Genomic DNA, 25,726 nt, shown 5'->3' with positions numbered 1-25,726 from the left:
ATTTTTTACAGTACGCTGGAGAAGAATGCGATTAAAAGTTACACTTCAGACATTTTACAGCTTCGGAAGACCGTTTCCCCAAACTTAAGAGAGGGTAATAAACTGTGACTGAGAATTTCGTGACGAATGGAGTCCTCACTCAGCAATTAAATATTTTCATTGATGTTTATTTAAAAAAAGGTGCGCTACCAAGGCTTAGGTACAACCTATTTTGGGTGGGTTTTTAGAAGCTAATATTTAGCAATCTTTTAATTCATGCATCAAAGATATTTATGGTGCTAATACCCACATAGTACCTATATCTAAATATTTACTTTCGCCATCTGCCTTTTCTCATTTATGTTATAGTAGGTAGCATGACCGTAAATGTAATTCTTATAGAATTTCACTGTCACTAACGAACCTATAGATTAAACGGGCTCCGTCTAATTCAAATTTCAAGTGCACTCGGCGACGAAATTACGAGAAAAACTAAAATACGCTAAGAGTTCTAAATGCGTCCAATACCTCACCGTAAGCGTCTCAATAGTTATGCCGCGCCGTCGTCGCCAACTTTAAGGGAAATGATTAAATAAGCGACGCCAGTATGAGCGGCAATCCTTGCACTCATTGATTAAAAATGTCCATTCTCATACCGCAGTGTATTAGCGAAAAGTTTTAAGCGCATTGATTGAATCGAACAGAAGCCTTTTTTCCAGCTAGTGGCGTTAGTGGAAGATTTATGGTACTTTAAGAAACTTCGAAAAGGAGTTAAGCTCTGGTGATGTTGAAGATTGTTACTTAATCTGGACTTGAAAGTTCGCCAAAAGTGTTTCGCTTAATTGTATTAATTCCTCTAAACGTGGTAGACGTTAAACTTTGAGTTTCCATCCAACTGAAAAGCAGAAAGTGTATTTCGGCGCTATTCAAACTTACAGCTCTGATTCTGTGCTAATATGAAGAATTTGTATGTGTGGAAAAGTGAATTTGTGTTGTGGTGAATTGAAGTTAAAAAATGTGGCTACCCCTGCATATTCTGTTAAGGTGCGACACGTGAACAACCCCATATGAGTAAATCAGGATGGTAAGCGATGATTAGAAATTAGGAAAGTGTGCTGCATGTTTTCGTGTAGTATAATTAGCGATTGGAGAGAGTGTTTCGAGATAATATAGTTATATTTGGAAAATCTAATATATGTAGCATATTATAAATACACGTCTGTTTAGCTTTATTTTTAGCACTTGATGAATCCATCCTCAAATAGCTTAGTTCTCACTATTTGAAATCGAAGTTTTCGAAGAATCCTTACTTTTGAATATCATTGTAGGAGAGAATTTCCATTAATTGTGGCATAATTGAGCCTAGGTCGCTACCCCTTTGGGCTTTGGTTAGTAAATCGACTTTAATTAGTCATCTGCGGTGCAGCTTAACATTAACTAAACTAAAATATCTACGAAACATGACATGCCAGGATCTCAAGATGAGACGACGCGACGCTTTAAAGTTAGGGTACGTAATTGCTATATCATTCAACCCTTATCCACGGATACAGGATGACATAGAACGGAAATGGATTATCGCGATAAATTCAGACATTCAATTTATCCTGTCTTTTAATAACGGCGATAACTTATATTATTAGGTAGGTACACTACGATTTCTTAAATTGGTATAGGTAGGTTGATTGTTGATACACAAATAAAAATAAACTAATCGTTCTTAAGCACAATAAAACGTACCGATACAAAAGGACAGAATTTCAAATTTATCTCACTACCCTTTCAATCTGTTAAAAAATATGTCTACAGAAGGGAAGAATCGATGCATCATAATTGAACAAACTTACAGAATCTTGTAGCGTATAAAGACTAAGCCAAAAAGATGGAAACCATGTTGGAGGGTATTGCGATAAATTTAGGGTTTTGCAAGAATTACAATTGAATTTACGTTGAGAAAATGAAAATGGCCTCTCTTATACTTGTGCATATCCGTCGGCAATGGAACTGGGTTAAATCCGGGGCGCATTAACTGAATGCTGGGGAATACATGACTGCTTCTAAAGTTCTTAAGTGCTGCGGTGATCGTTAAGGAGAAACAAATGTAAAATTGGGTGTACAACAGAAAAGTTCTGAAAAACTTGAAACAACCAAGTAGTTAGACAACAATTTAGAAAAATTCCGAAGATTGTGGCACGTGTACAGGGTGTTCCAAATTCCAGGGTGACTATTGGGATCTCGGAAATCGTAAAAGAAGGAACCTCGGTTAAACGGAGGCAAAGTTGCGCAATTTGGGGCCGAACCTATCGCTGCTTCTGAACTAAAGGAATACTTTCGAAGGCAACCAGAAAAGTTGTCTCCTGCAAGCTGGCATTGTTAGATTTTTAAGTCCAACGTTTCGGTTTTCTAGAACTATCATTGCTTTTATGCTTTCAAACAAGGCCTTAAATTTTTTTCTTTTGAAAGTGCTCGTCACCCGAAAAAATACATGAACACACTTGATTAGGGACTAAAAACTACCACCTTAAAATTGGCAGTAAATCAAAATGTACAGTACTATTTCTTAATATATTGCTGTGTGCAATGGTAAGCGGTCAACTACACCACCCACTAAACACCTCTCCATGTAGCTCAAACAAAACAAAATTGAAGCTTATGATCGCTGCTCGTGCACTTTCGGCATCTGCCACAAAGAAAAATTCCCATATGGACTTAAATTAACTTCTGAAAATTCCAAAGGATAAACTACACAAATTTTCATTAATACCTGACATAAATCTTGAACACGAAAAGAAAAATCTGACATGGGTCGCGCAATGGGTTCGAATAAACACATGACTGACAATGACATTTTATTCCGAAACACATGAAAAGGACAATAAACAAAATTCCTGAAAGAAAGAGAAGCTTCCACAGCTTGCTTGGACAAATTAGAAAATATGAAAATAAAAAAATTACTTAACTTTTTCTCTTTTAATAATCTTAATAATAGTTCAGTTGTTTGCGATAAATAAGGCGCACTTAACTCGACACATAAACGCTGACAGTTACCGAACTTCACTTTTCTTTAACACACACTCTTGATGACAAACAACATTAACTCTATGAATAAATTGATTGTGGCTATTCAGACGGTACAAACGTTTAACTTTCATAAAAAGAGAACCTTGACAGGAGGCTTCACGGTACACTAAACTAATTGCTTTTTTAATTTGACTTTCTGAATACGGACAACAACGTTAGTTAACTTGCTTCTGCACAAACTTAGTATAATAATGACAAGCTACGAATTCAACTAATCAAATTAAATAAATAGCGTAAAACGTACACGCTTTCCAACCGTCGCGAAACCAGGTAGTAGCAGCCCCCTCCACACAGTATTTGACGAAACGCCACGTCCGTAATAAAATAAATCTCCCTCCTCCGGTTTTTTACAAATAAAACACGAATCATAATTAACCTTGATTTAGCTTCGACAGAACTTGTCCCCACTTACGCCGAACTAATGCACACATCGTTAAACACCTTCATAAGGCGTTACCTCTTCTAACAGTGATAAAAACACGTCCGTTAATTAAATTTTGTTCGATAATAAAATTTCTTATCGCAAACGACCAGATGAGCCTATATTTAAACACGCAATTTTACGTTTTACACGAGGTTTTACAATTAAATAACAACATCTAAATAAACAATGTGCAATTAAAAACAAATCCAAAAGGAAAAACACTACAGAAAAACAAAGGCAAATGAAATAAACCAATTCTGTGCTTATTCGTAAATATACCCCTCTTTCTCCAGGTTTACTGTTGATAAAAAACTTATGTCATACACAGGGTGTTCCGTCATTATTTTAGGTGTGTAGCGAAATAACGTCTGCAAGACATTGCTTACATACCAAAAAAAGTTCCTAAAATTGAAAAACCTATGAGTAGGTAGTAAGTGCGAAAGAATTAAGTGACAGAATTAATACGATATTCCTTATAGCGATGGAAATCTAAATTGTCAAAACTGGGTAATTATTAACATTATTAATGTAATTTTGCAAATTTAGCTCCTTGAAATTTTCAATTAATGTTCAAAAATTTTCCCATGTGTCCTGCATCCCGGACTTTCCCTAAGTATTTTTTGAATCGTTACCTGTGCAGTTGTCGAAAAATTTAAGTGGTTTTTAAAGGTTGTTTACTGCCGAAAATTATGGAGGTTCCACAGAATGTGGCCCTACAGGTAGAAGAAGCCAAAGCAAATTACTCACATTGTAGTGCAAACACACTTGTGACAAGGAGTACGAATACCACATCCACATTTAGTCAATTGATAGCATTTCTGGGAGTTAAATCATTCCCAAAAAATTGAAAATTTTGGACAAATATTAAGTGTTAGTTTTTATAAGAAAAGTTTCAAATGTTGGCGCTTGTTTTTTAGCGTAACACAACGAAGTTGAGGTAAAGCTTATGTGCTCGTGTTTCCGTCCGTCCGTCCGTCCGTCCGTTCCATCGAGATCTCGGCCCCTGGGCCACCTAGAGACTTCGGGTTTTCGCTAATTGATAGCTGTTATGGTCTATATTTGCCCATTTCGATCAGTTTCATTTAACTCCATATTTTGCGCAGACTGCGCAATGCCAACTTTCATATTTATGGAGATATTTCTTTGAAATTTTAACCACAGATGCTTCTAGTAAAGGCAAACATTTCGCACATGGTAAAAATTATGTGGACATGCGCAGTGACTGCGCAATGCTAACTTTCTTATTTATTGAGATATTTCTTTGAAATTTTAACCACAGATGCTTCTAGTAAAGGCAAACATTTTGCACATAGTAAAAATTATGTGGGCATTGCGCAGTCAAATGTCAACATTCTTATTTATGGAGATATTTCTTTGAAATTTTAACGCACAGATGCTTCTAGTAAAGGCAATCATTTCGCACATGGTAAAAATTATGTGGACATGCGCAGTGACTGCACAGACTGCTCATAGCCAACTTTCTTATGTGTGGTAAGTTCTTTGAAACTTTATTTTACTTATTTAACCCCTCTCTTTCTCTGGACGTGGATGTACTTCAATATACAGATTCGACATTTTGTGTACTTTCGATGACGATGCATCGTTTCAATACTTTGTGTTACGCGGCAATACCCACGAGTGGGTTTTGGAACATTTTTTTTTTAGTTTACGCGTACAGCCTTATAAAAAGAATACCACTCTAAATCGTTTTTAAGCGATTTTCTCAGTAATGGTGTGAAATCCCCTTCAATTGTTCTAAATCGGGTTAACGATATCACTTATTTTCAGAATCCTTGTTTAGAATTTTATTGGCGAATTGTAACGGACGGTTACAAATAAAAAGGTGGTTCGGTAATTCTTCACCGCAGAAGGGTGTCCATTTGTATTGGTATCTCACGAAGGGGTGAAGATTTTCTTAGGTTCGTGGTGCAAGTTCTTCTAGCAATTTGTCTTCTTTGTTGTTGTAGGTAGTACTTTTGGAACTTACCTTTCTGTACTTTTACTTCCACCTAGCTCAGTTGAAAAATGGTATCTGGATTCTGGATTACGATAGGAGGGTGAACAGTGTCCACGCGTACTTAGGCCTCAAATTCGGGCCCTTTGTACTACCTCCCTGACTAGGGTCGCCCGACCCCTCAGCATCACTCAAGCCATCCCACACGTGAGATGAACCTTAGGACGCTGGAAGGGGAGGCGGCTCTAATCGTAGCCATGTCCGGCCAGGATTCCCCCAACATGGATCTCTCTGGTCTCAGTTGGACTAGAGCGGGACATTCACAGAGTATGTGGTATGCCGTCTCGTCGTCTGTGTAACATCCTCTACAAGATGGTGATTCCACCAAACCCATGCAGTGCATGTGCTTGTTTAGTTTACAGTGCCCAGAAAGTATGCCCACGAGTAACCTCAGGTTCTTCCTTGATAGCCCTGTACAAAAACGCGCCAAGCTACGAGATGGTCCTCTGAAGGCTTCTCTCGCATGGCGACAATCTAACATCAAGTTCCACCTAGCCCTGTGCTGGGTTTGGGTGTCTTGAGTTATTAGGTTGTTTACAGTTTTAACTGTAAGTGGAAGAGCCGGCTCTGGACCATAAAACGCCTGTTTTGAGGCCAGTCGGGCTAATTTATCGGCTTTCTCATTACCTTCCGTTCCAGCATGCCCTTTGACCCATACGAGCTCAAGGGTGTTGCTGCTTGCTACTTGCTCTAGTACGTGGTGACATTCGGAAACCATCCTAGAGGTAATTTTACAGTGACCAAGTGACTGCAAGGCAGCCCTGCTGTCACTTGAGATTCTGATAGTTTTGTTCTTTATGTTATGCATAAGAACTGTTCTTGCACTAAGCGTTAATCCTACCAACTCTGACTGGAATACAGTAGGAAGTTTACCTAGTGGTTGGGTGATATGGAAGTTCAGTTCTTTGGAGTAAATACCAGTGCCTGTACCTTCCATTGTCTTAGATCCATCCGTGAAGATGAATATATCTGGTTGGGAGGCCATATTCTCATCAAAGAAGATGTGATAGTTTTTCCCTAATATGAATTGAGGAGTGAGTGAGTCCGATCTCCCCTCTAGGATAGGCAGACGCTTGATCGCCTCGCCCAGAATTCGGGAGTGGCCCCCCTCGATCAATGCCTCTGCTATTCAACAACCCCTTATTTTTCAGACGCAGGAATGCCAGAATGGCCTGCTCTCTCACGTGGAGATCTAGTGGAGGCAGATCCAAGAGGGCCTCCATGACGGCTGTGGGGGTCGTTCGCATCGCGCCTGTGCAGGCAAGGCACGCTAGTCTTTGCACATGATTAAGGAGTGCTACAGTTGTGGAGAGTCTGGTTCTAGGCCACCAGACAATTGCTCCATAACAGAACATAGGTCTAATCACGGCAGTGTACAGCCACAGGACAGCCTTCGGGGATGGTCCCCAAAGTTTGCCAATAGCGCGGCGACTTTGCCAGAAAGCCCTATTTGCTTTTTCGGCTTTAAGCTGGATATGTTTGCTCCAATTCAGTTTTTTGTCGAGTGTGATTCCTAGATATTTCACTGACTCTGAAAATTGGAGGTGTTTTTGGAATAGCAGGGGAGCTCGAATACCCTCTACCTTTCTTTTTCTTGTGAAGAGAACTAGCTCCGTTTTTGTCGGGTTGATGGACAAGGAGTGTTCCCTACACCATTCTTCGGTTACTGTAAGAGCTGATTGCATCAGTCTGCATAAAGTAGCCTCAAATTTGCCGGTTATAAGTATGGATATATCATCCGCATACCCCAGCGTATAGTACCCACTGTCAGTAAGGCGACAGAGGAGCCTGTTTACAGTCAAGTTCCACAGAAGTGGTGATAACACCCCACCTTGGGGGCATCCTCTCACTACTGTGCACCTTAGTGTTTCGTCGCCAACGCTGATGTGCACTGCTCTGAGATTCAGCAGCTGCGCAATCCAGCCTTGTATGACGTTCGGTACGCCGTGGTGACATAGAGCCATTTCTATTGAATCGAAGGTTGTTTTGTCGAAAGCCCCTTCTATATCTATGAATACTCCCAGTGCAGCGATCTCTCAATCTGCCCTACAACGCAGTGCAGGGCTGATTCCGTAGATCTTCCTGGGCAGTATGCGTGTTGGTTAGGATGCAGCGGAAACCGTGTTAGCGCCGTATCCCTTATGTATCTATCGCACAGTCTTTCAAGTGTCTTAAGAAGAAAAGACATCAAGCTGATTGGACGAAATGCTTTAGGTGTGGAGTAATCACCTTTTCCAGTTTTGGGGATAAACACAATTTTTATCTCCCTCCATTGTTTAGGTATGTATCTGAAAGCGATATTCCCACTAGGTAGGTAGCAATAACATCCAGTCCCCATTGCAGGAGAGCCGGTATTATGCCGTCCAAACCGGGTGACTTGTATGCTGAGAACGATTTCACCGCCCAGGTCACCCTCGCCACGTCCACCACCTGACAGGCAACCGCCCAGTCATTCTCCGTGGGAGTGAAAGGGATTGTCTGAAAAATGGTATAAAATTAGGAAAGAATTTAGTTCATTCACTTATCTCATTATCTCCAAAATTTGGAAAATATTAGTTCAAAATTTATACTCCAATATGTTTTGGAGAGTTTGCGTAAGTTTCAAAATTGGCTCTCTTTGAAACAAATATCTCTATTTTACTCCTTGTAGAATAGCAATAATTCCAAAGAGTTAATTAAAAATTAAAACACATTTAACTTTGAAATTAAGCAATTTTATATAAATACACTAAAGAGAAAAATAACCTAATTCCTGCTAATTATTAATTCAAATACCCCTATATCTAAGTAACCCTATCTTTAAAATATGATGATTTTGTCGGTATAAACAAATTTGAAATTTCAATGATTAAAAATTTATGACGCAGAATACTTATAAAAGCGTTTAGATGAATAACTTTGAGTTCACATGCAATTATGCAAAACGTAGATAAAAAACGATAGTACTCAATTTGAGTACTCAATAGGATAGGATAGGATAGGACTCAATTTGAGTTCGATGCGTACTTACCTTCTCCAAATTCGCTTAATATCGTCCTTGGTAAATACTCCAAAATTAATGGTGGCCTGTGAAAAATAATCGCGGGCTGGTTGAAAACAATCGCAGGTTGGTTAATAAAATAATCGCTTATTTCATATAAGCGATCATCTCTGCCACAGATGAAAAATTCACCTCAACCCAGGGTCGATCACCCGACCTCTGGATTTATAGCCCACCGCTCTACCATTGAACCACAAAGTCGGTAAAAAAATTTAAAAATGGACGGTTTTTGTAGAAAGTGTGAATTGAAATGAAAATTTGTGCAGTGACTGTACCATTTTTTTAACAGAACCACCAAGAAACAAACGCTATCATTTACTGATCACATCGGGAATTTCAATATTTAGCAATGTCATAAACATGTGACAGTTATGTAATGGAATTGTGAAAATGTTATCGAAATGTGGAAAATTATACAACAATTTCGAAAGTGGTAGCCCCCCTCGACCAGGATGTACCTTATGAATCCTTCTATGGTTGGTGTGGATAAGGAATTCTAAGCGAACAGGTTTGAACCCGCTCCGCGTTAGTTAAGTACCTATGGACCTCCTCCTTTGGTGTATACGCGCCTTTACTAGACTTCGCTCGGCCCATTTTGGGTCTAACTAATGTCGAATCCTTGCAAAATAGCCAAATAAAACCAAAAAAATCAAGATGAACGCACCTTCAAGAACTCGTGGACAGATTACCCAACCCAACTTTATTCAACAGCAGGTGACGGCTCGACTGGATTTACAAAAGGGAAAAAGTTGCTTAAAAGGTGTTACAACGATTAATTTGGATATTTAATACAGTACTGTCATTGAAGTTTGAAAACATCACTACATTATCCCTTCCGGTTGATAATGGAGAAAGGATCCCTCAAATATGCATAGAACTCGCACAAATGACTGAATAGAATTGAAAGAATGATCTTGGTAAACAAACAACCCTTTTTTCTGTAATACGTTAGGTTTAGTAGTTCGTTGAGAAACCCCCTTTGCATTAATTTAGCTAATTGGCAAAAGTGCACGCATGGGAATATTTAATGTACGAACGTTGCAATTAAAGGGCGTAAAATTAATTTAAAAAGTTTATATTTCTTTAAATTTCCTTACGCCATGAATAATTTATGTAATCTGTAATCAAACAGCAGATGTGATTTTAGGCAGGTACCGCTTTAAATCTTTTTTACCTTAACAAGTTTTACAAGGCATAAGCTGATACAATTAAAACAGTCTTTGGTTCCATCTGTCCGGACAGTTGTTCGAGCCTAATTAATTTTTTTTCGTATTTAAGAAAGTATATTTTGTAACAAAACTTAAATTTAACCATCACCTTTACACTTTTATGATTTTATTTCCTTTTTACTTTTATTTGGGAACGGAAGATCCGTTAAAAGATATAACTAAGGACAAATGATTCTGGATCACCGCAGCGTTCTGGAGGAACCGGGGCTATTTCGGTTTACAGACACCGTGTTGCCAAATACCTAAAAAACACACTTAAAATAGATATTGCGAAAATGTGGAACAAAAAAAACTGAAAGACCGGGGATCGAGATTTCTTTTCGCAGGCACAACAAATGACGTGCATCAACCATTTCGTGTATAACTTCCTTCTGTGCTATTTTTTCATTTGGCGTGTAAACAAAACCAAAACTGTATATTGAGTACAACATCTGAAACAATTTTATTTTTTGGCAAACTGCTTTTAGATGGAATGGGAATCTGAATGAACCTTTTTGATGACCCATTTTAAATAATACAGCTATACGTATGTATTATTAGATTTTCCAAGAGAACAAAATATTTTTAATCCTGTATTCACATAACACATATTTAGGTTATTTTTTAACATCATTAGGAATGTGTCTCAAAATAAAACCTACTACCTAACATAGAAATTATTACAAATGTATTTCTAAGCAAACAGGAATGTTGGATGATTCGCTTAAAATTCATTCTTGAAATTTTTACAGGATTCAAATAGTTTCTCATACAAAGAGTCCGCAAAAACTAAGTGGGGAACTTGTAATACTTTTATTTACAACAATAAAAAGTGAATTTGGTATGTGGAGGTAAACCGTGAGAGCATGGTACATCGAAGCCTCTATAAAATTCATTTGAATAATAAAACTACTTTCATCGGTTTCAAATGCTATATTTAAATTGGCACTATTTATACCAAAGGGATGCAATTAATTTAATAGATTCCAATGAAATTGTGTAACACATACTTGGTTTTTTAAAGGTGGAATTTTAATTTGCGCAGATCAAACGTCGAGCTTTCGAGTGTGTAACGAAGTTCGTAAGATCTATCAGAACTTAAGTGTAAAATATAATTTTAAGTTGCACTCTTTTTAGTTCTATTTGTCTAACTGAATTGTTTAAATATAATTAAAAAGATGTTGACGATGAAATTGCTGTAAAATTTCAAGGGGTTCTCAAAGGATTTGGAGATATCCGAATATCTCAGGGGAACTTCGGGAATCTGAATATGTTTAAAGGCATCCCCAAAGGTCGCATTTATTACACAATCTACTCAATTCTATAACCGGCTCCGTTAACGCAGTACCACCATTTTAGATATCAGAAAAATGAATGGTTGCGTAAGAATCTTTGCAGTTGGCGCCCTTTTTAGTTTTTCTAGCCCCATCATAGTTTCTGTAATTAATTTATCTAACTTTCGGTTTCGGAGAAGGATATGTTAATGACAGCATTGCCATTATGTCTTACAGCTTAACACACTTGCGAATAAATAATGCTACACAACACCGATGTATGGACTACCTTCACTGGATTGAGAACAGAACGTTAGTCTACCATATTCAATTTACATCAATGAGAATGATCTAATTTGACCGACTCTTTTGTATAAATTTGTTAAGAATATTTACAAGTGTTTTTCTGTCTTGGCAACACGTAAAGCTTTGAAAGAAAACAAGATATTTTTCTTATTTTTTGTCGTCATACACATTTTGTGCTCTTGTGGTTTTGAGTTAGAATAGAAGCTTGATCTACTCTAGGTCCGGGTTCCGAATTCCGACACATTGTCGACGTCGACCGCTGCAAATAAAGGCACATTCTAAAAAGAATATATTAAACTTTTAGTGATTCTATAACGACCTCAATATGAAATTGCGCAAAAGAAAGGGGTATCGCGGGTCCTTCAAGCGAAAATTTTGAAAAATATAACCACTAAAAATATCCCAGTAAATTGGCAACACTTACATACCAACTTTTGGTTTTAGATCTTAGATGTCTCTTAATACTTTGTCAATGACACTTTCTACATAACCTGTCAAACCAGTGACACTTAAGTGAATGTGGTCCATTCCTTCACAAACATTCCTTATCTGTTGTTATCTCTTTTTGGCACAGAAACCTCCTTTACAACGCCTATAACGTAGAGCAACATTCTCAGTTCACCGCCCGCGGTTCGTAAAAGTTAAAACCAGATACCACTCGGGAAGACTCGGCTCTGCGCAACTCGGCACCGGGCTGCTCGGTACCGGACTACTCGCCTTCGGGACAAGTCGGATCTGAGACAACTCGGCTCCGGGACTACTCGGCTCCGGGATTACTCGGCTCTGGGATTACTCGCCTCTAGGATAACTCGGCTCTGGGACTACTCGGCTCCGGGACTACTCGGCTCTGGGATAACTCGGCTCTGGGATAACTCGGCTCTGGGATTACTCGCCTCTAGGATAACTCGGCTCTGGGATAACTCGGCTCTAGCGAGAATCAGGTTCTGAAAAAAACCCTCCGTTCGTATGGCTTCTTTATGCATATACAAATTTCAACTTTACGAATTGTTTTATCACCAAGGACTAATTCATATTTTTCGTCTTAGTATCAATACATGGTATATTCTGCGAAGACGCATACAGGGTGAGGCTAGAGGAATGGGAGTCATTGTAACGGTGTAATAGTACTAGTAATAATAATAATAATAATTATTAATCGGCTCTGTAGCTCAGCGATAGCGCGTTGGGCTATAAATCCGGGGGTCGGATGTTCGAACCTGGGATGAGGTAATTTTTCATCTGTGGCAGAGATGGAGAATTTCATTATATCAGTTTCGAGCATTCTGCCGGCTACTTCGAGTTAGGTTTTCCTGCAGTTTCCCTAATTCGTAAGGGAAATACCGGAGTAGTATAGAACAACTTAAGATCTTCTGCAGGGGCACCTCTAAAAAGCATTATGCGGGTCACTCTGTAATTGGGTGCAAGCCTGTTGAGGACCCAATACAAGAGGCACAATAAATAAATTAAATAAATAAATTAATTAAATGAATTAAGCCGAGCCGAGTAATCCCAGAGCCGAGTTATCCCAGAGCCGAATAGTCCTAAAACCGAGTTATGGCAGAGCCGTGTCGCCCCAGAGCCGAGTAGTCCCAGAGCCGAGTAATCCGGGAGTCGAGTAATCCCAGAGCCGAGTAGTCCTGGAGCCGAGTAGTCCTGAAGCCGAGTTATGGCAGAGCCGAGTTGTCCGAAAGCCGAGTAGTTCGGTGCCGAGTTGCGCGGAGCCGAGTCGTCTGTGTCCGTAAGCACCAAGCCGATATGTAGATATACCGCCCCCAGCCCTCTACCCAAGGAGGTGCAGCAAATTGCGTATTCTTGAAAACAATCCCACGATTACTTGTTTCAAACTCGGGCGGTATTCTATAAGCACTACAATCCAGGCCCTTGGAGAGTTGCCTCTCCCGTGGATCCGCCTCTGCACCCATGTCAAGTTTCAGCGGATAATCAAATGCTGTCTTTCTCCACACATTTTTATTGGTTCATGACAGATTCTCCAGAGAGTCTTCACAAATTGTTCAGAGCTTGCAAATTTTTCACAGGTAGCTACTTCTGGTTCAAAGATCCCTATGAAACCCATTTTGCTGATACTTTTGGGGTTGGTACATTTTTTACAGATCGCGATTATTAAAAATAATTTGTGGAAGATATTTGGAAACTCTGGAAAAATGATCTAAAACACCAAAAACACCACTAGAATGAAGGATCGGTTTTCCGGCGGGTTTGATATAATATGTTAGATCCTCGGCTACAACCAAGAGAAAGGTAGGTAGGCAAATTCGATTCCCCAATGAAATTTTTTTAAATAAAACAGTGAAGCGCGTTGGTTTAGCACCCCAGGTTTCCGGCCTGTAAAGATTTCCCATACAACCACTTAATATTTTATGATGGAGAATCACCAAAGAATCTATAGAAAATATCTAAATATCCCCTGCAATTTCTAGAAATCTCATAAACCTGATTCTGGAGATCTCCTAAACATTTGTGATATGGGCAATATCTAAAAATTTTGAAAGAACATGTGCAGAATCTTCTAGGAACTACCTATATTTTTAGATAAATTCTAAGAAATTTCCTGACAGACTTGTACAATTTATTGAGGGGGCTCACATGATGTAGGTACATCTCAACTTATATTGTTTGATTATGGGATTGTACCTGCAACAATTTAAAATTTAGTATGACCATTGGTTTAATTAAATTTTTTTCCAAAATTTCCACCACAAGACGGCACACCCTTAATACGGATCTAAACAAATTTGGGTCTTTAGGACGGGATTTGGTTCTTGTGATTGGGCCATTATAATATCACTTTCAAGTCTCACCTCCTGTGATATATTATAAAATAAATAATAACCCCCCCCCCCCACGTTGCGAAAACAAATTTCAATTAAAAAAAAACAATCAAAAATACTCAAGCAAATTGTAGATGCTCCGTGTTATATAACAAATCATACAATTCATACAGATCTACATATACCAACGGTTCAGGAAGTAATCCAGGAGAGAGCTATCAAACACCATGAAGTCCTAGAAACCCACACAAACCCCTGATTGGAATAGTTACTGCAATCAAGGATCAATAAAAAACTTAAAAAGTTGTGGCCTATAAACTTAGTGCGGGAGTAGTGAGTCCTCAAATTTCTTTTGACAAAAATCTATAGTACTGTGGCAGATGATTCGCGAGGAAGCTATGACTGAAACAATTGATGCAATGTAAATTTCCATATGGCCCATTTTAAATAACTCAACGCCCTTACATTGTCGTATGGCCCATCTTAAAAACACCGTGTATATCAAAGATAGTTCTTTTTTTCCAAAGCTATAAGTTTGGTTTGTTTCATGCAATTTTTTTACATACTTCATTTTACAGGAAATAAGCAAGTCAATATCAATGGGGAAGGTTTTGAGGAATTGAGTTGTTTATTTCCTGTAAGGTTCATCACCCCATTTACAGTATGGATCAACCACGAGTTTTTTCTGGATACTTCATTTTTACACTCTGTATATCGGCTAATATCAGATATTTTTATATGTCCGATATGTATGGATACAGCATGCGTAGAAATTGTTAGGTATATTACCTACTGTAACTACCTCGTCTGTAAAGAATCTTAGTGAACCAATTCTTAGAGATGTTTAAAAAATATTTGCAGAATCTGCGATACTTTTGGCGAATTAAAAAAATTCCCTGAGATGCACCGAAATATGAGCTTCTTAAAAAAATGTTGGTAAAGACCAAAATTGTCCTTTGGCTATGTATGTCTAAATTAGCAAATATAAATTACCTAGTTGGCATACAGGTAGCTACTCCAAATGGCAATTTTAGAAATAGAAATATTAATAGTAAATAATTAGATAATCTCCCTTCACCTCGTTGCACATAAAATGTAAAAGTAAAACGAAAGTGCGTACAGTAATTAAAGATGGTCTAATACACTAATCCTAGAGACTTATTAACATTAGCGTAACTTGAAATTTTTCTACATTAGTGAAAATTTCAAGGTAAACGGCTAGAGAAAGCGAGTAGTACTGCACCCGATCTTTGAAAATTAGCCCAATAACAATAAATTTGCCATAAGCGCGCGAAGAAGTAATTAGGATTATGTAAATTATAATTATATAGAAACCACTTGGGATTATTAATTACAAAGTAAATTCTCTCCGAAAGACCGATTTTTGAAGCCGTTACAGCGGTTAGTTAAATTTTCAACCCCTTCAATTCTGCATTGGAATGCTTCTTAATTACACCGCATTTATGGTATCTAACTCTACGAAAATAAACGGCCTCCAAGAGCATTCAGAGCTGTTTCAAATAATTTAAAAAAAGAATTCGTAACAAAAATTTGCTACTCAGGTTCAGCTGAAAATAGAAATCAATTAAATGATGAGGCAGATGAAAATATATGCAACCTACACACCGTATCAAGCATAAAGCTGCATAACCGACGAGAATTGAACTCGAAAATACAAGTTGATCAGAGAGGAGAATGTATAAACGTATAAAATCGCACGGGGTTATTTGTAGATAATTTAACGTAATTTCTTCTGCTTTGTGTCAGAAATTGACTGGATAAATATATTTTCGTTACACACATATTATTCTTTCAACTCTTCCGTACTTGTCTCCACCTTCTTTGTTTTTAATATTCCCCCTTTCTTTCGATACCTCCACCTCCAGATGCAGATCTAAATCTAGCCAAAAATATTTATTTATTCCCGCCTCAAATACTGACGACGGAAAATTACCATAAGATTGACAGCAAAATTTAACACGTTTCAATAGCAGCGGGATATTTTTTACTCCTATAACATCTCACACCTTTTTCTGAAATCGTAAAATTACAATAATGGCATGGTTTTGTTTCTTTAAATTGCAATTTTCTTCTTATCAATCACAATTTCATGTCGTTATAGTAGGAATTAAAGTCAATTCGAAAATACTGTTACCATTTGCGTTACGAAGGATAATTAAAATGTGAACTTTGATTTGCTTTCAAGTTAATTTTTGACGTATCGGTGTAATTTGTGTATTTTGAATTTGTAAACTATATTTTTTCGTTGCTATTGTTTTACAAAAATGCATGTACTTTGGTATTACAAAGTGAAAGCTCTGATTGGCCCAATAGACTTCCTTCATTAGGAAGCGTTTGTTTTTTGGAATCTCTAAACTTTTATAATAATCTAAATCACTTTTACTACTTACTTTCTTAATTTATTATTTATCCTTCATATCTACCATTGGATTACCTAAATTATCTAAAGTTGTGACAGTTGAAATTTAATTTTGAAAAGAATTTAGATACATATACCTCTAGTCTAGTGTATGAAGGACATCAATTAAACATATTTATTATCTAATTTTCAAATGTAATGTAATGCCTTAACGTTTGATACATAACCTGCTTGCTTAATCTATGTGTAATTAAGTTGATAAATAATTATCTGAAAAACCATGCTAATTTCTTTAATGGTGCGCCATTCTTTAACGTCATTTGATATGAAAGTGAAAAATTAATTAATCTATGGACCAAAAAGATTAATGAAGCATGTTTATGCTGTAAGCTGTGATTGTCAGCAGAGACTAGACTTAAAATTCATGATTAATTAGCGCGCTTCCAATAATACTAAACATAATCTAATCAGACGCGGTTTGCTGCAACACATCTGATTAGCTACGACTATTTATGCTCACTCAAATGGCCGGGCTGAAATTTCCAAATTCGCTAGTCCAGTTAACACCCATTATTACTTAGAATTCTCGTGTCAAGCGAGAGGTCTAAGTAAATAGGCCCGGAAGCTACAGTTTCTAGTAAAAAAGCGCCCTTGCATGTACCGGGTGTTCATTAATTCTGAGAATTTCACATACATATGAATTTGAAACACTAAAATTTGGTTGTTGATACTTATTTTTACACTATTCCAGATTCGTCCTATTTTTCGGTGTTCCAAATTTCACCGACTTCAAGACCTTCGTTTTTTTTAAATCCTTTCATTATAGGTTTATGATTCAAGCTTTTCAGACTGTTTAGTTTCTTTGGAGCGTTTGAATTCTTCTGATGCTTGGGATTTAATGAACTTTCGGTTTCTTCCGATGTTTCGAATCGTTTGGATTCTCAGGTTTTTTTCCTTATAGATTTTTAAGATTCTTGGATTCGTCAGATTCTCGTTTTTTTTTAATCCTTTGGGGTCGTCACATCTTTTGGAACTAAACAATGGTATTTCACGGTGTTGACTAACCAGATCAAGAACATACACCTTGTCGCCATTGGTTATATATCTCTAGGATGGAGCATCGAGAGATGGAGGGACGCTCAAATGTCTGGGCGAGAGCCGAGACGTGTCTGCCGGCAGCGTCAAATCTACAGGTGCAAAAAGGTGCCGTCCTCGGTGCCGTCTGAGCTCGAGCAGCTGCTTACAAAATGGACTGACGAGAAGATGCCAACGGTTATGAAAGGAGTCAACAACGAGCAACACACTGGTGGGATCAAGAGGTAGCCACGGAAAGTAAAAGTTGTGTCGAGGCTAGGAGGCGAGCTATTAAAGCAACGAGGAAAAGCGAAGCAGAGGAGCTTCTAGATAGGAAAAGGGTTTATAAAAAAATGATAGGAAGACAAGAAAAAGCATTGTTGGAAGAAGCTATGTCGGGAACTGGACGGAGACGTGTGGGATCAAGCGTATGAGGGAAGTAAAGATGAAGAGATAATTGAAAAACTTGCCCTATTACCACTGCGTGAGTACGAAGGAGAAATAAGGAAAGACTCAGGGGCAACCACAGTACAGAACTATCCTGGCGGCAAAAAATGCCAATACGGAAAGCGTCGGGCTCAGATGTTTTGCCGGATGAATTAGTGGCGCTAGTGGGCCATAACATACTAAGTACAGGCATTAAATAAATTTTGTATTCAATGGTAATGAAAATACCCTGAAATATAGAAGAAGGTAAAATAGTCCTAATAACACAAAAGGAACCGGGGACAGTCAGACCTATAGCGCTCCTTAGTTATTTAGGGAAGTATTTGAAAGGATTATTGGGGCGAGACTAGAGGAAGAGGCTAGTTGTCGCAAAAGCAATATGGTTTTCGCAAAGGTAGGGGAACAAAGAAAGCGCTTCGACGCATCCACCCCCTGGCGAAGAAGGCAATGGCGGGAATTAGGAGGAGCAGGGAGTGGCGATGGTGGCTTCTCTGAATGTGCGCAACCCTTTCGGTTCCTGATCAGGTGATCGTCTAGGCAATGAAACGTCGAAGGAACTATTACACTTGATTAGGTTTGTTCATAGCTACCCCACGAACAGAAGACTACCTATGGGAGCAAAATTTATACTGCGGGTCCGCGTAGGGGTACCACAAGGTTCGGTGCTGGGGACACTTTCATTACCGCTTATGACCCTCTGTGCCGACAGGAGTGTATATAATTGGGTACGCGGATGAACTAACGATGGTCGCTGGCAAGGATAGAAAGGTGGATGAAGCAGAATGGCTTAGAATAGAAGAACAAAAGTTATTCTGGAATAAATATACTGAAATTAGACAAACTGCAGAGGAAGATGACACTGAGAGTAGCGCGGGCATATCGCACAGTACCCAATAAAGATCTGTTTGTAGTAGCCAGCACTATACCCTTAAGATTATTGGTAGAGGAAAGCAGTACAGCGAGAACGAGGAGATAAACATTAGAAGGATGGCAAAGAGAATGGGAAACAAGACAGCCATGGACCAAAAAGCTAAATCAAGATGTGAGGACGTGGACAAAACGTAGACGCGGGGAGCTATCGTATATGAACTGACTCAATTCCTCTCAGGTCACGGAGAAGTCGGCACCTGCCACCTATGTGTAAAGGATCAGCAAGGAACGCGCTACTAGGGTGCCTACGATGGGACCCGCTTAGATGGAGGCTTACCTTGAAGGTAGCGGAAGTAACGAGCATAGTTCCATTGATGCTACAAAGCCCAGGCAAATGGAAATTGTATCCAAAAGGTTGTAGGAACCATAGTGGTGAAATATGTTATGCTATAACTCGTTGCAAAGTTTTAGCACTATAAACACCCCTTAAATTGTAAATAGCAAGAGAAACAGGTGGTTGAAATGGCTTTTTTACTTCAAATTTCGGACCGCACCTTTAATGTAAAGTCAAGGAAAGAAGGTCTAGAGTCTGTAGTTAAGTAGGGAGTTATCTTCTTCCCTTCGACTCTACAGTTTCTTGACCCCCTTTGTCCGCGTTGTCTTCAATGTCCAAGTATTTTAAAGGCCACATGGGTTTTAGTAGTTGTAGTTGGAATCAACGAAGCCCCCAACTAGTTTGTGGATTTTAAGATTTCCAAAGCCTATCGCGATCTTCCGATCTTAATCATCCATTTCACAAAAGCTCTAAAACTTTACGTGGGATATTCCAACTGCCGGTCATTGAATTGAAAATACGACTAAAGTCAAGTGGAAGTATAATTTACATTACGGGTAATTCAGAATGGACTATTTTTCTCTGAAATATCAACTTCTACGTTACACACCGCCGAATCTGTGGAGGCCATTCAATATTCATTACTGCGAAATTGTCCAGTAATTCTTTTTTTCACGCAAGTCATTCATCTCATTTCTCGTTGGTTTATTCCATTCATTCAGAGTAATAACAGTACCTATTTTGTATCTAAGACAAGAACTTGAAACAAATCTCAAAACAATAGCGCAAGACGAATCACTGAAAAGAACTTGTAACCATTATCTCGAATGTGTATCTTCGCTCAAGGACCAGCAAGACGTTACATAATGTAAAATACAATTACGTAGCTGCATATCACCTTTCTCTCTAGGTCTTTAGATCTGTGGTAACGTTACTGTCTTTGGTCGATTAATTTGTTTTCCCAATTGGAATGGAAGATAATTTTCTAATGTAACTTGTAAAGGAGGCGACAAAAAAGTCATTCCAAATAAAATGTTCGACATTATTGAAAAAAATGACGGGGACACCGTGACCAACTAATTTATAATTATATTATTATTAGAAGGTAAAGACGTTGTTAGAAGCGTAAGAAGGTAGGAAGGAGTGTTGGTCTCGGTTAGTGGACGCGGTATCTTCATGACTTGGTCTTCCGGTCAGCCGGCGGCGGAACTTCGCATCGCCGCCCACGGCATGTAGCTATATCTGGTATACTACTGGACTGGACATTTTCACCTTAAGAAAACAATAAGAAATACCGAGCTATGAATGATAACCTATTAGTTATACGTCCTAACCCTTTAAATAACGAAAATTTAACGGTCATATTAACCCTTTCTTGGGATGACCAAATTTTGGCTCGATTGCCGTATGTTTAGGTTACTTCAAAGTACGTTTAATTAGATAATTACATCTATAAACTTCCTTAGGTTACGTGACAGAAAAAAATTGACGAGAATTTATTGCTTCTTGCGAAAAACACCTCAAAATTTACCTGGCCTGCCTCTTTTCGCAATGTATTTTACTTAACAAAATCTGCAACCCCCACATGTACGTGACGGAATTGTGCAGCAACAGATGTGAGGTCTACACACTACACCTACGTCATTAGGTATTAAAAGTAGTTTACCTGTATATTTTTAGTTTTTTTTGGCACAGGTAAATTTGCCTTTATGAAACGAGATGCCCTTCAGATGTACTAATTCTTTTATTAATCATCCATTCATAAATAACGTTGTGGTGGGAACCTTTTATGTTGGTTATTATTATGAACCGTACATCGAAAAATAAAGAGCGCTTTAATTGCGAATGTTCATGCTTGGTACTTAGAAAGTCCTCTTATGCGTGCACAAGTTGCGCCCTACTGGTCAACCGTTTTGTTGCTCTATGCCATGCTATACTGAATTTAGATTTCAAAATCCTTTTCAGGGCGATAAAAATTTGGATCGTATTTTACGTGTCTGCTGGTAATATAAACTGGAACTTAATATTAATTAAAGTTTTTATGTAGCTGCAAGAATTTGCTTTTCGTTATAGTCCATGGGCAAATAGCATTCCGTGTAATATTAATTATTGAAGAATTTGACTTTCAAGAACTGCGTGAGGTTTCCAGATCGAAAGTTGTATGTAAACGCCGTCATCTTGGAACATGGCGGCAAATCCAACAGGACAATAAAGTTCTATTTTGATCAAGGGTAATGTTAGACATTTTTCAGCTTCACTTTTGCATATCTTATTCAGAATAGAAAACCGACTAGTTACATTGAAAGTCAATATGAAGTACACATTATCCAATATCTAAGAATCTAGTGTCACGGTGTTTGTCCGAAAGGGCTCAACGGATTTGTATTGTTTTTTATATTTGCATATTAGAATGTGTCGTAACGTAAAGTATATTTCATACCGTTATGTAGTTCGCAGGATGTCAGATCATACATCCCATCCAAGAAAACATTAACTGATAGGTGGTCTAAAATTCATTGGGTGTGAGAGGTGAGGCGACGCAGCCGCCGAAACCAAGCGCGTGTCTCTTGTAACACCTTATTTTAAATTATATAGCTGACTCGTCAGACGTATTCGGTATTGGATCCTAATATAAACTTTCCATGTTTTATCAAATAAATAATTGGAGAAATGGTATAAAATTACATGAATCAAGTTTACTAAAGACGACAATAAGTAAAACATAAATAACTGCTAAATGCCAAGTTCATATGAACTCAGCAAAACACTACTTTAAAAAACCAAGAAAATGAAAAGTGAACTAACTATAATTAGGTGCTAATTAGGTGCTAATTAAGTGCCCTATTCCCGAATTAAATGCTCCTTTTTTTTAAAACATTATTACATGTTTTGCCAGGTTCATATGAACTCAGCAGAACACTATCTTAAAAAACCAAGAAAATGAAAAGTGAACTAACTATAATTAGGTGCTAATTAAGTGCCTTACCCCGAATTAATTGCTCCTTATAAGCGAAAGTCACATTAATGTTGCACTGCCCTGCTCATTTTTATGAAATGATAAATGTGTTGAAATGAGCTTCAGTGCCATTTTATCTTTGTACGTTGTCGAGTCAATATGTATTTCTACATTTCAATAAATACACTCTCAAAAGATCTTGGCTTCTCTTCATTTTGCGATCCGCGACCTAAAGCATGTAGGTAACAAAGTAGGATAAAAATATCAAGAATTCAAGATTTCTATAATTTTACATCTATCCTATTCAAAATATGAAAATTGACTGGAAATTAAAAAGCTCTTTAAGCAAAATATACTAAAGATATTATTAAAAACTTAATTCTTGAATATTGTCTTAAAATCAAATGAAATTAAAAATTAGTAACTGCAAAATAAATTGTGTATGGGACTCATTTGAAAGGGCTTGGTTCAAGGATCCCGTGCGTACCCAATTTTGTGGTTTTACGCATGCGCGGTGTCAAAAATTTCGTTTAACGCATGTGCGATGTTAAACTTTTTTATTTATGAAGATATTTAAATGAAACTATGACACTACGAATATAAGTAAAACTGATAACGTTTTAAAAATATTGTTTTGCGCATGCGTAATGCCAACTTTCTTATTTACGAAAGCATTTAAATGAAATTTAGTATACCTACAGGCACTTGGAATATAAAAATGAAACTATTACCGGATTGAAATTTCTTTTTTGTACTCCGTGGACTAAATAAACGTGTTTTGTCATTCGTTTAAGGGTCTAAAGTGTCACTTTTTCTCCCAGAAGGATTAAAATGCAATGAGGGAGGTAAACATACACAACATCTTTTTGAATTTGGGAGGCAGTAATTTCCTCATAACGTTCAGTTTATATATGAACCTGGAAGAACATGTCATAATTTAAAAAAAAGGAGCATTTAATTCGAGAATAGGACACTTAATTAGCACCTTAGTTCACTTTTCATTTTCTTGGATTTTAAAGGTAGTGTTCTGCTGAGTTCATATGAATCTGGCAGAACATGTAATAATTTAAAAAAAGGAGCATCTCGGTTCGGGAATAGGGCATTTAATTAGCACCTAATTATGCAATATGTTTGAATGTGTTCTGCTGACCTTGCTCTGCTAGGTTCATGGACATGAAGCTGCATTTTGTTTGTGTTTTTTTGAGATTCGGGGGAAAAAATTAGTTACAGGGTGCTCGATCTGGACTATAAGGCGGATGATCAATTTCTTCTAAGCCACAATCAGCTACAACAGCGTTTGAAAATCTAGACTTATGCACTGCTGCATTGTCTCTTCACTCTTCACTTCAGTGGTTACCATAACATGCCACTGCATCGACTCTTGTTTCGATTCAGGATCATAATGAAGAATTCATGTTTCAACTCAAGTGACCAGTCGATTGATAGTTAAATCTGGGTCATCTCCACAGCGCGCGAAGAATTGTTCACAGGTCTCTAAGCGGACGCTCATTTGGAATGGCGAAGGAATTAGCGGAACCCATGTTGCACTAACCTTTGTCATCCTAAGGTATTCGTGTCAGAAAACCGTGGTTTCTGAAACTCCTAGTGAAGCTGCTAATAGTCGCTTCTTTAGTATTCCTCCCGTACCAAACACTTTTTTTTTCAACATCACGTCAACAGGGCGCCCTATACGGGGATCATCATCCAGTGATTTTCGACCATCTAGCTGTAAAAATCTTTCAAAAACCACCCTGTTCTTCTTGAAACCGCACCAATCTGCTCGTTTTAGAACCAACGTACAAAGCCGTTATCAAAGGGTTTGGATGGCGTTGTTAAGTAAAGTAAGGTGGTGTAAGGATGACCAAAAAACATGATGACACCAGGAGAAGCTCGGTGGTGCCTAAAAGGCATATATGTCGTGAAGCTGAATAGGATGTCCCAAAAACAACAGGATGTCACCGAGCGGAGCTGGAGGATGCCTCTAAAGGTAGTCAAGAGGACAATGGTGGAGCTTAAACAATTTTATTTACAACAGATTGGCGCCAAGAACAGCAGATCTTCTTAGTACCACGTTAAGTTAAGAGAAAAGTTTCCACGCCTAATTGAATTTGCCACATTTAGTTTATTTCCCGTCCAAAACAACTATGGATCCAAATCATTCGTAGATCGTTGTAATAAAATGATAATAGGCTATCCCCCTAAAAAATGGCGATCTGCACAGAGCAATTCTATAGGTATTCCAAGTTTATCCGAGATTATCAAGGGAATTTTCCTTTTGGCAGCTGCCGGTCCATAATTAATGTATCACAAATGTTTCCTACAATCCTTATTCGCAATTAAATAAGTTAGGCTGGGGACGGAACCAAAACTATTGTCTCACGTAGGTATCTATCGGTTTCTGAATTGTCCTGTATATTACATTGCACATTTTTAAGCAAAATGTAGCATCACGAAGCCAATTAAGACTCCTCTATTTTTATTAAATCAAGTTTGATTCATGTAAACGTTTATGTGAGAAATCAATTACACGGTTCGTTTCGCAGAATTATAAAATTTTTTACTATTAATGTTTAATACCCTTTTCTAACAATGTGATTGTTAAATTTGCTCCGCGGACAATTTTTAAAGATGTAACATCTTTTTAGAACGTGGTAAACGCCTAAAAACGCGCCATGACTGTGTCGAATTTAGCGAGGCAAGTACTTAATTGTTACCTCTTTAGGAATTTACTTACTTTTAAGTAAATCTGTGATTCTTTCAATTTTTCAGTTTTTGGTTCATTAATTCGGCGTGTCCAATCTTGTTATACGGCTCTTGATCGCGCCTAATGAATTAAGTCTTTATAATCTCAATTATGTAAGCAGGATGCGTATGGCAAAACATAGGCCAAAAACAGCGCAATAAAGCACGACATTTACGAGGGAGTGCCAGTGTTACAAGAGATGGAAATCGTAACTTGGGAAAAATCGCGTTTCCTAGTTCCGGTGACACCCGGTATACCTCGGTAAATAACGATGTATACAGAATTGTTTAATATAAAAGTTGTTAAACATTTTATTTCACATAATAAGGCAGCTTTCAGTCGATTTTATTTCAGAAAATAATGAGTTACGAAAAACAATTCATTTATTTTCAAAAGCAATACACCTTTTTATTAGACTCGTTTGATTCAAGATTCAAGTAATTACATAAGTTAAGAATTAATTTTATATTTAGGGTGTTTATAATTGTTTTTAAATTTTGTCACGTTTGTTTACGAACCCAGTAAATTTAGAGCCTTGTGCAATTTGGCCAAGCCCAGTGTGTAATTTAAAAATTGATTATGAAAGTGAATGCAATTAAATGGTGTTTATACATCTAGTTTCTGTGGCTGTTTGAAGTCATTTTCACTGACATTCTTTCTGCTTGACATTGCAGTATCTTCAATGGTGTAGTGGGGCGGGACTTCACACTGCTTTTTTCAAGAGTACCTATATACAAGGGTTGTCCGTAAATTAAGATCTCCTATGACACTTTTCACATGGTAAACATCAATATTTTATTGCAACCA

General features: G+C 37.7%; 1 protein-coding gene across 1 annotated transcript in view; it reads left to right on the top strand.

Annotated features, from left to right (window-relative positions):
* Positions 1-590: 590 nt before the first annotated feature.
* LOC116165870 (neurogenic locus protein delta-like) overlaps positions 591-25,726 on the top strand; it is a 124,374-nt gene continuing 99,238 nt past the window's right edge. Inside the window, exon 1 of the mRNA XM_031480598.1 lies at positions 591-1,063. The gene's annotated coding sequence lies outside the window, so the exon portion shown is untranslated. The remainder of the gene's footprint in view (positions 1,064-25,726) is intronic.

The sequence above is a fragment of the Photinus pyralis genome, unplaced genomic scaffold (genome assembly GCF_008802855.1).
Source record: "Photinus pyralis isolate 1611_PpyrPB1 unplaced genomic scaffold, Ppyr1.3 Ppyr1.4_LG3a, whole genome shotgun sequence".
Lineage (NCBI taxonomy): Eukaryota > Metazoa > Arthropoda > Insecta > Coleoptera > Lampyridae > Photinus > Photinus pyralis.
The sequence above is the reverse complement of the archived record's forward strand: the minus strand, read 5'-3'. Positions and strand labels throughout refer to the sequence as shown.